This window comes from Orycteropus afer, unplaced genomic scaffold (assembly GCF_000298275.1).
Source record: "Orycteropus afer afer isolate SDZICR_OR568_19922 unplaced genomic scaffold, OryAfe1.0 scaffold00140, whole genome shotgun sequence".
Lineage (NCBI taxonomy): Eukaryota > Metazoa > Chordata > Mammalia > Tubulidentata > Orycteropodidae > Orycteropus > Orycteropus afer.
The window spans coordinates 3671379-3685238 of record NW_006921727.1 but is presented as its reverse complement, the minus strand read 5'-3'; positions in this window follow the sequence as shown (position 1 = coordinate 3685238).

Sequence of the window (13860 nt, the reverse complement as noted above, 5' to 3'; positions counted from 1 at the left end):
ACCCATGTCACTTTAGTTTTGTGTATTTCACTGCACATAAATTATATTTCAATAAAATGCATTTAGAAAAAAACCAAACTTTCTAGTTACACTGCATCCCACTTTGCTATTATATCCCAACTACCTTAACTGAATAGCCATCTACACAATCATTACACAAACTGATTCTGAAAAGTGAAGAACATTCCTTTCTATTCCTTTCTTTGTCTCTAGTGGATGCTCAGTGCTTCCCTGATATTTCACAAACTTGCTTGATCTTAAGAATCATCTAAGACCACTTGTTAAAGTATAGGCTGTGGGTCTCCATACCAGACATAATCAATCAGATATAAATCAGATAACAGATAAAATTAATCTAAAGTTTATCACATAATCTCAGAAGAAGGCCTTCAAATCTGGTTTTTAAAACAAGCATGGAGGTGTGCCCTTAGCTCTCTTCAAGAGAGAAGATGCTACAACAGTTGTTGGCTGGATGCTTCCAGCTGCCACATCATCAGACTCCACTGCACTGTTCACTCATAGCACCATGAAACTCTTCAGCCTCAAGTTGAAGGCTGAGCACAGCAATGTATTCTAGAATGAGGCTGCGGTGTAGTAAATTACTTAGTGTGGCTTTTCTACCCATAAGTCTTTGTAAACTCCAAGGTGGGATTTGCTATGAGCAACTGAGGAGCTCCTGATTGTAAATGTTATCCACCTGAGTTATAACCAGGTAATTTTCTGAAACATTAACCCTAGTCTATTGGTTCTTAATCTTGGCTACACACTAGAATCATTTGGAAAACTAAAAAATTATGATGCCTAGATCTTATATTCCAAATATAAATTTAAATGGTCTATGAGTCCCCACATGGCACAAATGAAGTGCCAGACTACTGACCAAAAGGTTGGTGATTCAAACCTACTCAGAGGTACCACGGAAGTAAAGCCTGGTAATCTGCTTCCAAAAAGTTGGTTCTGAAAACCCTATGAAGCACAGTTCTACTCTGCACATAGGGGATCGCCATGAATTGGAAATGATTCAACAATAACTTGCCACAGAAACAACATGGGTACAACTACCCTCCATTAAAGATTTGGTCTTCAAGATACTTAGTGTTGAATCTAAAATTCTCACTATGATCTGGCTCTTGTACATTCAGGCTTATCTCATACCAATCTTTTCCCTCATTGATTTTCAGCCTCACAAGCCTCTGTTCAGTTGCTGGCCAGTAACATTCTTCTATCTGTCTAAACAATTGTTCATTCCAGAATACTATAAAGTTAAAAAGAACCAACAACAAAAAACTTATTGTATTTTGACCTTTAAAAACTCTGGACATTATATAAAAAACAAACATGAGACTCTTGTCTCTACACAGTAGAGAGAAGGTAGCAGACAGGCTTGAGACCATAGGATCTACAGGATAACACACAGTCCTGAGTTCTTTGGGTTTTCTTTTTAGCTCACATATCCCAGACTGAATACTGTAGAAGGTGGCAACCAGGAGACACCAAAGAGAACAGACAAGGAGAGAGCAAAGGGAGCAAAGGCAAAAAATACCTCAGACAAAAAAAAAAAAAAAAAAAAAAGACCCCAACAAAAGTCTGCTCTCTTTAACCAAAGGACCAGGAAAAGAGGCAGCATAGCAAAACACAAAACTACTAAATAAGTGTTCCACCATAGTCAAACACTGCAGAAAAAACTATGCTTTCACTCCTATCTAAAACACCAGCAAAAACAGAGTAGGAAACTTACACTTACATGGCCAACTGAGGAGTTGGGACTTCATCTCTACAGGGAAGTAACAAAGGTAACTCTCACTCTGAGACTTTAAAGTGGGAAACTAGGACTTCCTTTATACCAAGCAATGAGTTACTTACCACTAATCTGGCTGGGCTGGTGTCAAAGACGACTATTAGCGTCAAGACTTTTCACCACCATTCAGTGGTAATGAAGCTACCCTTCCCATGCCCTGCAGCGTCAAAGGAGACCAGAGGAGGAGGAGCCACAAAGTGCCTCTCACCCTTCCAGCCAGGGTGGTATCACTACGAGCTCTCCCTCCAGCAGGTAAGCCAGAACTCCTATTTCTGTCCAGCATTCATGGGGAGCCCCTTCCACTCTCAGTTTTGATGGAAAAACAGAGGAGAGCCTGTAATTTGCCCCAGCTGGCAATAAGGAAGCAGTGTACCCCCTCCCATCCTGGAGCACTGTCAGAGGAAACTAGCTATAAGAGAAAGTTTAAATGAGATCCACAGAATCAGAACTTAACACCCAACATGTCCAAATTTCCAATGAAAATCACAAGACATACCAAGAACCAGGAAAATCTCTATTTAAACGCAAAAGACCATAATAAACACCAACAACAAGATGATACAGTTGTCAAAGTTACCTAACAGAGATTTTAAAGCAGTCATCATAAAAATTATTTCACTGAACAATCAGGGATATGCTTGAAACAAATGAAAAAACAGAAACTTTCAGGAAAGAAATAGAAGACATAAAGAAGAACCAAATGGAAATTTTAAAACTGAAACCTATGATAACCACCACCACCCAAAAAAAAAAAAACAAAAAAAAAAAACCCAGCAATAAGGGATGGCCTTAAGAGCAGAATTATAGGGATATTGGAGAGAATCAATGAACTTAACATTGTTGTTGTTATGTGCCATCGAGTAGGACCTGACTCACAGCGACCCCTCCTTAGGTTTCCAAGGCAGTATCACTATGGAAGTAGATTGTTCCCATTTTCCTTCCAAGGAGTGGCTGGTGGGTTTGAACCTCCAGCCTTCTGGTTAGCAGTCAAGTGCCTTAGGCACTAAGCTACCAGAGTTCCTGAACTTAACCATAGAATAGAAATTACCCTGAACAACTTCAAGGAAACAGATGGGGGGAGGGTAGGCAGACAGGTTCAGGGACCTATGGTACTAAAGAAAAGTGTTCACATTCATGTTGTCAAGAGTTCTAGAAGGAGAGGAGACAAATGGTGGGGCTAAAAAAGTAACTGAAGAAATAATGACTGAAAATCCCCTGAATTTGTCAAACAACAACAACAGGGAAAAAAAAAAAAAAACATGAATCTATAGATACAAGAAACTGTGCAAAGCCCAAACAGGATAAAGCTAACAAAATCCATGCCAAAGACACACCACAGTCGAGCTTATTAAAACTAAAGACCAAAAAAGTCTTTAAAACAGCTAGAGAAAAATAACACATTATCTTCCACCAGAAAGACAACTCAAGTGACAGAGTTCTTATCAGAAACCATGAAGGCCAGAAGGAAATAGTACATTATTTTTTTAATGCTGAAAGAAAACAACTGGTAACCCAGATACATATAAGCAATGAAAAGTACCCTTTAGGACTGAAAGGTAAATCAAGACTATCTCAGATGATAGAAAACTAAGAATGTGACATCAGCAGACCTATGCTAATAGAACAGCTAAGAAAGTTCTCTAAAGAGAAAGGACACAATTGAAATGAAACAGAAGAAAAAACCTGAAATATCAGAGCGGAACAAATAAAATAGTAAGAGCAAAAATAAGGGTAAATAAAATAAACTTTTGAGTTTTTAAAATAATGTTTGATAAAGTAAAAATTATAACATTGTCTAATGTGATTTTCAACATATGTAGAGAAAATATTTAAGACAATTAATTATAAATGGGGGAAGATAAAAGGATGTAAAGAGAGGTAGGGTTTCTACAAGTCACTTGAACTGGTAAAATGTCAACACAAGTAGACTGTGAAAGTTACAAGTGTATATAATGTAACATATGTAGAATAACCATATGTTGCAATTACAGAAAGAGATACAATAAAAAATACTACAGATAAATCAAAATGAAATTCTAAAAAGGTTCAAGTAAACCACAGAAGGTGGGAAAACAAAAACAGAAATAAAAAACAAAGGGAACAAACAGAAGACCAGAAAAAAACAAAACAAAAGGCAGGCTTAAGTCTTAATATATTAATAATTCTACTAAATTTAATTTGTGTAAATCACCAATTAAGAGGATGACAGAATGGATTTCAAAAAAAGAAAATAACCTATCTATGTGCTGCCTACAGGACACACAATTCAAATAATGTACGATGGTAGTAAAAGATATAAATCATGTAAATATTGATTGAAAATAAGCAAAAGTGTCTATATTTTTACCAGGTAAAGTAGACATCACAGCAGAGAAAATTTCCAGAGACAGAGGGACATTAAATATGATATAAGTGTAATCCATCAAGAAGATTTAACAATCTTAAATGTGTAGGCACTAGGTAAGAGAGCTACGAAATATGTGAAACAAAAACGGACAGAACTGAAAGGAGACAGATACATTCACAATTATACTTGGAGAATTCTAACACGTCTCTCTCAACAATTAACAGAAGTAGGCAGAAAATCAGCAAGATGTGAAAGAACTCAACAAAGTCAACAACCAACAGAATCTAACAAGACATTTACTGAATAGTCCATACAACAAAGCACTTACTGAGCATACGATCAAGATAGACCATATGCTGTGCAGAAAACAAGTCTCCATCAATTTAAAATAACTATAGCCAAACAGGATTTTTTCTCTGACTACAATGCAATCAAACTAGAAATCAGTAAAAGAAAGATAACAGGAAAATTTACAAACACTGGGAAACCAAAACAAATTTGTTAACAATACATGGATCAAAAAAGAAATTTCAAGGGAAATAAAAACATGATTACACTGAATATAAATAAAAATACAACATGCCAAAATTTGTGAGAGAGCTAGGTAATGCTGAAAGGGGAAAGTTAAAACACTAAATGCTTACCTTAGAAAAGAGACAAAGTCTCAAATCAATAAACTAAGCTCTCATCCTCAAGAAACTAACAAAAGAGTAAAATAACCCCAAAGTAAGCAAAAGGAAGAAAATAACAAAAGAGCAGAAATCAATGAAATAAAAAATAGAATAAAGAAAATAAATGAAACCAAAAGACAGTTCTTTGTAAAGATCAACTGGCAATCCTCTAGGAAGGCTGAGGAAAAAAATCACCAATATCAGGAATGAAATAGGGGGCATAACTTACCAACTTTGCAAACATCAAAATAATAATACAACAACTAACTCTACACACATAAATTTCACAACACAGATGAAATGGACCAATTTCTAGAAAAACACAAATGACTACCAAAAACAAACAAACAAAGCTGATGGTGTCCATTCTTATAGTCACCTTCCAGGAAGAATAGAACTACTCCATAGGGTTTCCAAGGTTGTAAATGTTTACAGAAGCAGACCACTGCATCTTTCTCCCACATAGCAGCTGATGGATTCTAACCACTGATCATTAACGAGCACATAACCACTGTGCCACCAGAGCTCCTTAAAAATTACTAAGACTCACTCAATATGAAATAGATAATTTAAAAATCCTACAACTACCAAAGAAATTGAATTTGTGACTTAAAAACTCAAAAAGTAGTATCTCCAGCCCAGATGGATTCACTGGAGAATTCTACCAAATGTTTAAAGAATAATTAACACCAATGTTACACAATCTTTTCCAGAAAACAATAGAGGGGAAAACACTTTCCAAGTTACTTTATGAAACCATTCTATCTTGACACCAATATCACATGCAGACAGTATGAAACAGAAAACTATAGAGAAAAGTCCCTCACGAACATAATGTAAAAATCCTCAACAAAATATTAGTAAATCAAATCCAGCAATATACAAAAAGAGTACACCATGACCAAGTGGGGTTTATCCTGGGATTGCAAGGCTGGTTCAATATTTGAAAATCGATCAATGTTATCTATCATATTAATAGTCTAAAGAAGAAAAACCACATTACCGTACTACCTGATATAGAGGAAGCATTTGACAAAATTCAACACCCATTTGTGAGAAAAACTCTCAGCAAAGTAGAAATAGAAGGAAACTATTCCTGATAAATTATTCTTCATCCTGATAAAGAGCTTTGCCACTTTAGATTGGTAAGGGTGTACAGCCTCACTACCTCAATAGCATAAATCAAGTTCTAGCCAATATAATAAAGCAACTAAAATAAATAATGAGCTTATGGGGGGCGGATTATCTCTATTCACAGAGGACAGAAAAATCCCAAAAAAATCTACAACAGCAACAACAAAAATCCTACCATTAAGTGAGTTTAGCCAGGTCACAGGACACAACATTAAAAAAAAGACACAACATTCAATTGTATTTCTATATACGACTAATGTATAATCTGAAACAGAAATTTCTATTATAATAAATTTTACAATTTACAATAGCTCAAAAAACAAATACTTAGGTATAAATCTAATAAAACATGTACAGGATTTGGGGACTTCCGGTAAGATGGAGGAATAGGAAAGAAAATAAAAACTAATTGACAGAGATACAGAGGATAATCCTGGAGCCCTGAGCTTTGAAAGGAACTATACGGAAGTGGATTAGGCACCAACTAGTGGAACCTGAACGAAAACAGTGAGTACGGAGATGGTTGGAGCTGCAGACTGTCAGTACTCTGACGGGACCAACAGCCTGAATATTTCCAAGTGGTGGTGGGACCTGAGAATTGACCTAAAAATTAGTCCTGGTCACCAAGGGCTGCAGGGATGATTACACTGGTGGCCTATGACTAGGAAGGGAAACAGCAAGGAGGGAGACAACCTGACCTGTTGACTTTCTGCTGTCTGAAGGGTACAGCCATTTTGATTATTTACATGTGGCAGCCATTTTGGATATTTAAAGTGGACAAGGGCACAGCCATTTTGAATCTTTACAAGTGGCAACCATTTTGGATTTTAAGGTGACAGCATTCTCATTCAGATTCCAGGGACCTAAGAATAGGCTCTATTAGTCAAGGTCGGCAAGGACATACAAGAGGCTGACAACAGGAAAGGAGACAGGTGGTGAGTGTATAAGTGCTGTCAACTAGCGAATAGAGGAGCACAGCACAGTACCCTGCCAGTATAGATATCATACAAACAAAACCAAGAAAATGAAAATTGTGGGCAAGTCACTCCAACATACAATCACCAATTAAATATAAACACAAAAATGTCACAATGCCTCGGAGACAACAGAGCATCACAGTCGACACAAAGAAGCAAAATAAATCAGAAGAAACAAGGGACCAGGATACAGACCCAAAACACATCTGAGGATGACACAGCATTGGAACTCTCTGATGAGGAATTCAAAAGAATTATATTTAGGTATCTTCAAAGGATTGAGGGACAGATCAAGGAAAACACAGACAAAACCCTAGAAGAATTTTGGAAGAAAATAGAAGAACAAAATGACAAAATAAATGAAAAATTAGAAATAATTCAAAACCTACAGGCAGAAATCCAGAAGTTTAATACTAAAATTTCAGAAATAGATAACATATTGAAAGGGCAAAGGAGTAGAAATGACGCAATGGAAGACAGAATTAATGAGATTGAAGACAAATACCAGAATACTTCTTTGGAAAGGGAGCAATGAGAAAAAAGATCAAAATAAAATGAAGGAAGTCTAAGGTTCATGCGGGATACCAACAAAAAGAATAACCTACGTGTCACTGGAATTCTAGAACAAGAAGAGAAAAATAAAACCACTGAGAAAATGGTCGAAGATTTCTTGGAAGAGAACTTCCTTGATATGATGAAAGATGAGAATATATCCATTGAGGAAGTCCAACGAACCCCAAACAGGATAGACCCCAAGAGAAAATCACCAAGGCATATCATTATCAAACTCAACAAAACCAAAGACAGAGAAAGAATCATGAGAGCAGCACGGGAAAAATGAAGTTACCTACAAGGGGCAACCAATAAGACTAAGCTCAGCTTTCTCAGCAGAAACCATGCAGGCCAGAAAACAATAGGATGGTATATATAAAACCCTGAAAGAGAAAAACTTCTGACCAAGAATTACGTGTCCAGCAAAATTGTTCTCAAATATGATGGTGAAATTAGGACATTTCCAGATAAGCAGAAATTAAGGGAATTTGTTCAAACCAGACCAACTTTACATGAGGTGCTAAAGGGAGTCCTTTGGACAGAGAAGCAACAACAGTCAACAAATGATCATTAACACACATGATGATATAACCCAGAAACCAACCCAGCTATGGAAGTATCCAAAGCAAATAACCCTACAAGATTATAAACAGGGAACCAGAGACATCAATTGATAAATGAGGATAACTACAAACCAAAAAGAGGGAAAAAACTGTGTCGTTACAGAACTTCTAGATGGTAGGGATGTTAAGACAACTACAAGATAAAACGGACTTCGAAACTTGGGAAGAAAACTATAAATCACAGGGTAACCTCAAAGAAAAGTGATAAACCTTCACATCAAAATAAAAAAGAGGACCAGCACAAATATTTAGCAAATACTAGAACAATAGCAACAAAGGAAGTGATAACACTATTCATAAACAAAATGAGCATATAATAGAAAATTATATGGAACAAAGAAACTGACACCACGAAAAAACACATAACAAAAATGACAGCAACAAATTCACATTTGCCAATAATTACATATCTGGCAAGGGACTTAACTTTAAGATTTATAGAAAACTCCAAAGCCTTAACACCAAAGGAATTAACAATCCAATTGAAAAATGGGCAGGAGACATGATTAGACACTTCACCAAGGAGGATATTCAGTCGGCCAGCTAATATATGAAGAAATGGTCACAATCACTGACTATCAGAGAGATGCAAATCTAAACAATAATGAGATACTGTCTCACCCGAGCACTGATAGCAAGGTTCAACGAGACAGAAAATAACAAATGCTGGTGGGGAGGTGGAGAGATTGGGACTCTAATACACTGCTAGTGGGACTGTGAAGTGATACAACCACCGTGGAAAACAGTCTGGAGATTCCTTAGAAAGCTGGAATTGGAGATACCATTTGACCCAGCAATCCCATTACTAGGTATATATTCTAGGGAGGTGAAAGTCAGGACATGAACAGATATATGCACACTCATGTTCATCGCAGCACTATTTACATAGCAAAAGGACGGAAACAACCTACGTGCCCATCAGCGGAACAGTGGATGACCAAACTATGGTGCATACACATAATGGAATGCTATGCAGCACTAAAGAATAATGTAGAGTCTGCAAAACACCGTATAATATGGATGAACTTGGAGGACACTATGCTGAGTGAAATAAGCCAATCACAGAAGGACAAATATAGTATTAGTTCATTGTTGTAGAGGTTCAAGGCAAGGTTTATATACGGAGGGAAACTTTCTTTGTTGGTTGCCAGGGGTGGGAGGAGAGGGGAGGGAACACTGCACCAAAAAAACAAAAAACAAAAAACAACAACATTGACCCCTGTCACTTTAGTTTTGTGTATTTCACTGTACATAAATTATATTTCAATAAAATGCATTTTAAAAAAACATGTACAGGATTTGTATGCTGAAATTGGCAAAGAAGACTTAAAAAAATGTTCATGGATTAGAAATCTAATCAATTAATAAAAATGTTAAAGTATCAATTCTCTGGAAATTTATTTATAGGTTTAATGCAATTCTAATCAAAATCCCAGCAGGGTTTTTTGTAGTTAGAGACAAATTGATTCTAAACTTCATATGGAAAGGCAAAAGAATTAGAATAGCTAAAATAATCTTGAAAAAGAATAAAATTGGAAAAAATCACATTACCTGATGTTAATAATTACATGCTGTTGTTAGTTGCCTTCAAGTTGATTCTGACTTATGGTGACAAACTATATTAATGAACTGAACAGATCAAGGGTCCCAAAACAGATCCATACAGATATGGCCAGTTGATTTTTTTTTTAAAGTACAAAAGCAACTCAATGGAAAAAAAGCCAGTCTTGTTAACAAATGGAGTAGGAACATGTGAATATCCGTATGCAAAATTGTTTACCTCCACCTAAACCGCACACCTGTACCAATAACTCAAAATGAATCATAGATCTAAATGTGAAATTGTAAGCATTAGAAAAAAACTTTTAGAAGGAGAAAATCTTCTTGACCTGAGGCTAGGCAGAGTTCTTAGACATGATACCAAAAACATGACTCATAAAAGGAAAAATTGATAAATTAAGCTTTGTCTAAATTAAGAACATTTGATCTGTGAAAGAAAGGCACTGCTAAGAGAATAAAAGAAGCTCCAATGACACAGTGCCTAAGGTACTTGACCGCTAACCAGAAGGCTGGCGGTTCAAACCCACCAGCTACTCCTCGGAAGACTGGGCAATCTACTTCCGCAGTGATACTGTCTCGGAAACCCAAGGAGAGGTCGCTATGAGTCGGATCCGACTCAATAGCAGAGAGTTTGGTTTCTGTTTTTTTCAGAGAATAAAAAGACAAACTACAAACTGGGAGAAAGTACTTGCAAAACACATAGCTGACAAATGACTTGTCTGCAGAATATACAAGGAATCCTCAAAAGTCAACATAAGAAAACTCAACGAAAAAATGAGCAAAAGACTTGGACACATCACCAAAAAGTAACACCAAACCAAACTCACTGCCACTGAGTCAACTCTGACTCACAGCAAACCCTCCTTGGGTTTGAACCACCAGCCTTCTGGTTAGCTGTCAAGTGTCTTAGGCATTATGCCACCATAGCTCCCAAAGAGTATATATAGATGGCAAATACTCACCCCACTATTATGGAGTCAATTCTGGCTCATAGCAATGCTACAGGACACTGCAGAACTCCCCAATAGGGTTTCCAAGGCAGTTAATCTTTCTTCCATGGAGAGGCTGGTGGGTTTTAATCACCGACCTTCTAGTTAGCAGCCAAAAGTTTCAACCACTTTGCCACCAGAGTTTCTTGGATGGCAAATAAGCACATGAAAAGATATTCAACATCATCAGCCAAAAAGGTACTGCCTAGGAACCCTATGGTGTAGTTCTATTCTGTCCTATAGAGTCTCTAGGAATTGGAATCAACTAGATGGCATATAACATAGGCACATTAGGACCACAATGAAATACCACTACAGCTATTGCTGTGTGCCATTAAGTTGATTCTATCACATTCTACATGACAGAATGAAACTGCCCTAGACTGTAATCTTTACAGGAGCAGGTTGCCTGGTCTTTTCTCCTGCAGTGCAGCTGGTGGGTTCAAAGCATTAATCTTATAGTTACTAGCCTAGAGTTTAACAACTGCACCAGCAGGGCTCTTTACACATCTATTAGAATGGCTAAATTAAATACTGACAATATCAAGTGCTGGTGAGGATGCAGAATAACTGGTACTCTTTCACACTGCTGGTGGGGATGCAAAATAATACATCCACATTGGAAAATAAATTTGGCAGTTTCTTGTAAACACACACTTACCATATGACCCTGCATTCCCACTCCTAGTAATATGCTAGAGAAATGAAAACTTGTGTTCATACAGAAATCTATATTAGTGTTGTTATGTGCTGTCGAGTCGGACCCGAGTCATGGCGACCCCGCCTTGATTTCCGAGGCGGTATCACTATGGAAGTAGATTGTCCAACCTTCCTTCTGAGGAGTGGCTGATGGGTTTGAACCGCCAGGCTCCTGCTTAGCAGTCAAGTGCCTTAGGCACTATGCTACCAGAGCTCTTTAATAGACTTACACTGTTACATCACTAAATTCTTAGGAAATTAGCATAATTCTGAGTAACTAAAACTGATAGTAATTACATAAAATATCTTTTCTTCAAATACAATCTTTAAAATTTTGCCAGTCAATGCAATCTAATAACCTAGGAAAGGATGAGTTAACTCAGCCATCAAAAAGATAATTTTTCTTAAGAGCCTGTACTTAAGTATGTTGTTGTTGTTGTTATTTGCCATCGAGTCGGCCCCGACTCATAGCGACCCCTCCTTGGGTTTCCAAGGCAATATCACTACGGAAGTAGGATTGCCCAACCTGCCTTCCGAGGAGTGGCTGGTGGATTTGAACCGCCAGCCTTCTGGTGAGCAGTCAAGAGCCTTAGGCACTATGCTACCAGAGCTCCTATACTTAAGTATAGATAGATTTATAAAAATACTCAAAATTTTCTTAGGTTTAAGGAAGTATAACCTAGCAGACGTTAGGAATTCTATAAAACCGAGAGAAGTTAATGGCCCTTTTCAGATCCCATAGCCACTTCACCAGGTCCTGTTAGTGAAGTTATTAGGTACCCTTTCACACACTCTCAGGTTCTCACTCCTTTGGAGCTGCAAGTGGCTCCTCTAATCTCCGAGTAAAGTAACTCTGTGGCAGCCAGTGTCAATGAAATAGTGCACTCTGGCTCATTCATATTGTAGCAGTCTCTGAGCAAGAAACTAGGCAAGGGTGGGGCCCCGGGTAGAACGCCGACCAAACCCTGAGAAAACCAAAAAAACCCAAACCCACTGCAATCGAATCGATTTCCATTCACAGCGACGCCCGAGGGGTCTCCAAGCCAAGATACACCTAAGGATCTCCCCCATCAAACCTAACACCGGCACGTAACGCTCCTCGCTGTTGTCTTTCCCAGCCTGGGTCATCCCTTGTCCATTTGGGAGTGGGAAAGCACAAGAACTCGGGCGCTTGGCCAGGCTAGGGGCTGCATCACCTTGCCCTTCCCTGCCCCCGAAGCAATTCTAGGGATCAACACCCGGGAAGACCAGACCACGAAGTGGTGGGAGGGAGTGCCGGGCGTGGTGTTGCTGCCCACCTCCTCCTCTACCGGGAACTTGGACATCACGCTCAGTGGCGGGGAAGGAGGCACTTGGCGGCCTGGGCCTGAGAATGGGAGCCGCATTCTATCCCCGCCAAAGCCCCACAGTGAAGCACATCCCGGGACCCATGGGAGAGGCGGGTCCTTGCCCAGAAACACCGGAGGAGTCTTCAGCCCCAGAGGAGAGCAAGAGGGTGCAGCGCCGCTGCCCCGCAGCGCGAGCTGCTACTCACCGTTCCCCTCCAGCCTTAGACCAGCCGCCCGGGGCTACCGGCTCCTCTTGGTCGCGGCGCAACCGCTGCCGCCGGCGCTGCCACCTCTTCCCAGAGCGCCAGCGTTCCCAGCAGGGCCGCCTTGCTGGCTCACGCCCTCTCTCGCTCTCTTAAGAATGATTATGATTTTTTTTTTTTTAACGAACTTTATTGGTAGCTAGGGCTGAGAATGGGCTACTCAGCAGCAGCTCAGCCGGGGGTGGCGGGACGCGGGAGACCCGACCCCCCGCATCTGTGGACCCGCCGAGCTGTGGAGCATGCGCCAGGCTTCGTCTGCGCATGCTCTGAGCCAGCTCGGTGTCCTGCCCCGCCTCAGTTCTAGCTGGTAGCGGAGAGGGTGGCTGCTCTGCTTTCCGCGAGCCTCGGGGGAAACCCGGTGCGCAGCGCGAGGAGACTAGAAGAGCGCAGGAGATCCAAGATCTTGAATTCCAGGTAAGAGAAATCGACCGAAGAAGACCCGGGTAAATGTCGTCTATACGATGATTTAGAGTCTTCAAAGGACTTGCCCCGCCTTCTACGCTCACCTTTTCTTCTCAGTACGACATCCAAGTGGCAGAATGAACAAAACATGTCCAGCAAAGTAAAAAACGCACTCACAAACCCTCAGGGTATTGCTGACAAAGTAGAAGCCTGAGAATATTAATAATCCAGAGAACCAAACTAAAAACTAAGATTCCTCCTGAAACAATCTCAACTTTGCTTCAGTCATTTTTATATTTCAAAACAGATTTTTTTTTTTTTTTTTAAAGGTGGAAAATAAGTCTTGGTTAGGATGTGGAGTAACAGAAGTCTCCTACCCTGCTGCTGAAATTTAATTAATTCCTTGAAAAACAATTTGACATTATCTACTAAAGCTGTAGGAGTTCTGGTAGCATAGTGCCTAAGGCATTTGACTGCTAACCAGAAGGCTGGCGGTTCAAACCCACCAGCCACTCCT